This window comes from Apis dorsata, unplaced genomic scaffold (genome assembly GCF_000469605.1).
Source record: "Apis dorsata unplaced genomic scaffold, Apis dorsata 1.3 scaffold_465, whole genome shotgun sequence".
In the NCBI taxonomy this organism is placed as follows: Eukaryota; Metazoa; Arthropoda; class Insecta; order Hymenoptera; family Apidae; genus Apis; species Apis dorsata.
In genome coordinates this window covers 74809-79816 of record NW_006263705.1, presented here as the reverse complement: position 1 = coordinate 79816, position 5008 = coordinate 74809, and positions in this window count along the sequence as shown.

Below are 5008 nucleotides of genomic sequence, written 5' to 3'. Positions count from 1 at the left end.
TATATATATATATATATATATCCATACATACACATAACCTCTTCCCTCCCTCCAATATATTTTAAATATTATCGAAAATATTATATATATTTTTAAATTTTATTAAAAAAAGAAATAGTAGTTTTTTCAAATTTATTGTGTTAAGTATATTTATTGAAGTTAAGTTAAGTTTAAATTTAAATTATTCTATAAAGAAAAAAAAAAATTTCGATTATTGTCATGATTTATATTGAAAAATATTCGATAGATTCGATTTTCGTAAGTTTCGATAGCTAGTAAGTTGTTTGGCAGCATTGTATCCAAACAATCATTTACGAAAGAAACGTATATATATAATATATATATGTACAAGTGAATTTACATAATTTTATGCATATTTATATTAAATTTATATTTAGCAGATATAGATTTAATGATTTCAAAAAATATCAAATGTAAATTTTATAATTTTATATTCTATAATTGTAATATCAATTTGAATTCCAACACAAAATTGTAAACGAAATTTATGTTATACCCAAAACGAATAGAAAATTTTTTGATGGAAGAAAAAACATAGAAATTATAAATGGAAGAGTTTTTATTCATACATCTTTCAACTGATGTAAGTAAAAAATAAAATATTCTTGTAACAAGTTTTTACCAGTATATATATATATATATATATATTATATATATAATTATTATATAGTAACACGATGCAAGTATTTGTATTGTTATTTTGTAAATTTTAACCTTATAAAATTATTCGCAAATGTCTTTATCGCGAATTTCTTTTTCTATAAACTTTTTTTCTACTGATAAATCGTTATACCAGATCTTTCTGACGCACTGGTTTCCAGATGAGATCCGGGACTCATAATGCGTGTTTTTTTGACAGTTTTTTTTCTTTATAAAAGAAGTTCAAAGGAATATGTTTATTATCAAAGATGTATGATGGTAGCAAAGGGTATATATATAAAAAAAATTGTTTTCGTTCTTTGCGTCCAAGTGAAATATTTTTCATTAATTTTTATATATTGATGTTACATAATAATGATTTCAAAGTAAGAAAGAAATGGATTTTAGTCACCGTATGATCACCATATGTTTTAGTTCTTATAGAACTAAATTTTATATGCAATTCACTAAATTTTCAAAACATTTATAAATTAAAATGTTATAAACACATTATTAAAGAAATAATTCATTTTTTTCTATAATTTTTTAAATAAAACAATAATTTTTCAAACAATAAATGAAATTAAAAATAAAGTAATTAATGTTTTACAACGTAACTACAAAATTAAATATTAATTTAATAATAAAAATCTCTCTAATCGGGAGAAATTAATTGGTTAAGAATGAAAAAGGATTATTTTATAAGAAAATTTTCATTTTCTTTTTTTATATTTGTTTATTATAAATAACAAGATGTATATTCGGTGCGCACGTGTTGTTTAACCTGTATATTTATATATATATACTCAAGCTCCGTCTAAGTTTATTTCGCTTACTGTACTATACCTTGTTTTACTTTGAGTTTTTGTTAATTATATATTTTTTTTTTTTTTCGCTACAATCTATCTGATGATACGGCGCGAGGAATTTTTTTTTTTTTTGAAAATTTGCTTCGGAGACGAAAATTCCACGTAGCACCTCAAGGAAAAACATATCGTTATCCTTCTGCGAGATTGTAATAGCGTTTTGATACCGATTATTTGTGATCGATCGTGTGCAAAATGAATTTTCTTTAAGCCCTTCGTAACCAACAATCATGTTTTGTACCCCCTTATAGACATTCAATCACCGTTTTAGCATCTCAATTAAAATACAGACACGATATCATTCTCGAACAATCGATAATTTATCTTTTCTTTTCCTCTTTTTCTTTTTTTTTTTTTTTTCCCTCCATTCGATCATAACGAATATAATACAATTTGTAAATTAATTCTTACTAATGATATGCGTCTCATGAACATCTTTAATGAAAGATCAAAGGTTATGATTAGATCTTGTTGAACGGCTTGTACAATGCAATGGTATCACACTTTTCCACGATATGTTCAATCAAATACAATTAATGGGGGAAACACGTTGTGGGATTCGAACGTTGTGGATCTAATCCGTTCTTGAATGTTTCTATAATGCAGTTCCAAGAGCGACGTGGAAACGAAGGGATTAATGGATAATGTGTTTGGTGGTCCTTAGAAGCTACGATTACTCTTATAGCATTCGCGTTTTAGCAATGATTAATGCGTGCATTCCTTTTTTTTTTTTTTTCTTTTTTCTCTCGTTCAATCCTCTCGAAGAATCGAGTTTCAAATTTCTAACATACTAAGCTGTCGACTACAGATCTGTCTTCAATTCGCCGGCCTAAATAACGCGTCATATGTATACATCTATAATATATTCGCTCTTTTCTTTTATAAACTCTCTTTTACATGAAACGATTAAACCTTTCTTCCCTCGATACGTCCTTTGTCTTGACTTTCATCGTGTTTTCGCGCATCTCCTTCGTCTTTACGAGTTTCATGTTAAAATACCATTCTTTCTGTGTTATTTCTCTTCGTTGATCGAGAAACGATACCGTATCATTCCGACGTGCACGGTACACGCCATTGATGGTTGTAAATGCCGTACTACTAAAAATTTTGCTAGAATGTAGAATTTTAAACAAACTTTTATAATTCTTTATACATTTTTTGACCCATAGCACTTCCATAAGAGAATAAGAGAATCCTTTTTTTCCATATATTATGAAAAACAAAATTAGTCAGACGATCGGGAAAACAAATTTCATTCGGTATTTTGAAATTTAGGATATGTAAGAAATTTCGAGCGTCCGCTCCAAAGCGTAGTATTCAACGTAATTTCCAATGGCGATTATTACCATAAATGTAGCGTATTGCACGCTTCGTTCTAAAAAGGACGCGCGAAAATTGGGGAAAATCCGGGACGTACGGGAATCGTGATAAAAAACTAAAGGCGTTGAAACTTTCAAAAGCTACGTACGACATCATGTAGCAGGCACGTCTTATCATATCACGCTAAAGGCTTTTAAGAAGCCTGGTAGAACCGTATTAAGGTACCGAACCAGATACTCCTTTTTTTTTTTTTTTTTTAATTTTTTGAATTCTTTATTCCTTTTTTTTTTAATTTTTTCTTTTTTTTTTCTTGAACGATTATCTATATATCCTCGTGTTCCTATGTGTACATCACTCAGACCCTCACATATTCGTTTCCCTTTTTCTCTGTTCCACGTACACGCACACTCGCATACATACACATATCCTCCCTTCTAATTATTTTCTAAACGCTTGAAACTAGGAAAGGGTGCGAACGGTGCGCGAGCGCAAACAAACGAAACGTTCCATTGCCGGGCAAGGAAACGTTATTGTTCCATGGAATTCAATCGTTCGAGGATGTTGAAATATCGCGCGAATATCCCCGAATAGATTCCCTGTTCTTTTTTAACGCGAAGCACATATCATACGTGCAGGCCTGCGAGAATTTTTCTTTTTACCAAAAGAACACGGACAGTCGCTCGTCGCGACCGATTGCTTTTAGGCTTTTCTTTTCTTTTCTTTTTTCTTTTTCTTGCATTCCAGCACTTCGAAAAAGTGTCCGTGGATAACGAACGAACCGATCATCATCGAAGACACTTCGATCAATGTCTAATTTTATCGATACCTACCTTTGTTATCTCGTTTTCATAACTCTCTGTCTGTCTGTCTCTCTCTCTCTCTCTATACACTCGTGTTAGCGAAATATTTGGATTCATAACCGTGTAACTTGTCGTATTGTTCGAGCATTGATTTATCGCGAGTAATATAGTCAACTCGTCGAATTCGATAAGAATGCTACAAGCTAATCGACGAGGCTCAACGATTTACTCATGATTTACGAAAACTTAGTAGGCGCGGGAGGACGGATTCAAATTTATAAAAAGATCATCATGCGCTTGTTATTTATCCCATCGTAGTAATAATATACGTAATCCTCTTTCTACAAACTTGACTCCTTTGTGTTCTGCACCTACCAGTCGTACTCGTCCCTCTTTATGAACACGGAAAGCAATAGTGCGCGCTTCTCTACGATGCAGTGCTACCACACATGTTCGTCTTTAATATGATTCGATTTTTTTTTTTTTTTTTTTTTTTCTTTTTTGCGCATTGTTTCGAATAATAATTATCTTTAGAATAGTCGATCGAATCGTTCAATCATTGGAATAATCGATCTATATCGTTATCGTACTCGAGAATAAATTTATTTCATACGCATTTCGACGAGTACCTCCTTTCGTTCTGAATTTTGCATTTTCGTCGTTACGTCACTCCTTTCGTTTCATTCTTTCTCATCTTGCTCCTCTGTAAAAGTTATTGTTAAGTAAAATCATGATTTTCGTTGTTTCTGATGTTGTACGAGAATCGTATTTGCGATGAATGCGATGAATTATTGGATTATTAGTCGCGCCAGATGTAATTTATAATCGCACACTTTTTTTTAATTTGAGATTTCATTATTAAAAAAATGACCCTCGACGAGGACGAGTGCAATGTTCGTTGAGACTTTAAAAAAATACGTCGTTCCGTTGAACAAAGATAACAGTAAAAATCGTCATATCGTTCGATAATAATCGTTTTCGATTTTTTAAAAGTGAATTCATGTTTAATTCTGAATTATAATGAACGATAACCGGGTTCAATGTGTGAATAAATGATAAAATTCTTATTGCGTTTAAAATAAAAACTAACAACTAATTTGAACTATTGCTAATACATAAAATGAGAAAAACGTGCAGTACAGGCGGTACAAAAAAATATTTCGTACCATCCAAAACTGTTAATTCTAGTTATCTTAACGTTAATATAAATAAAAGAAATAGGAGCAACTTAAAACAAATCGATAAAAATAAGAATATTCTTAAAACTAAAATTCGAATACGATATTAGTTTGTTAAACGAAAATAAAAAGTTAGAGCCACGTCCTTGCTCCAATAAAATTTTAAAAAATATCGATGTTCGAT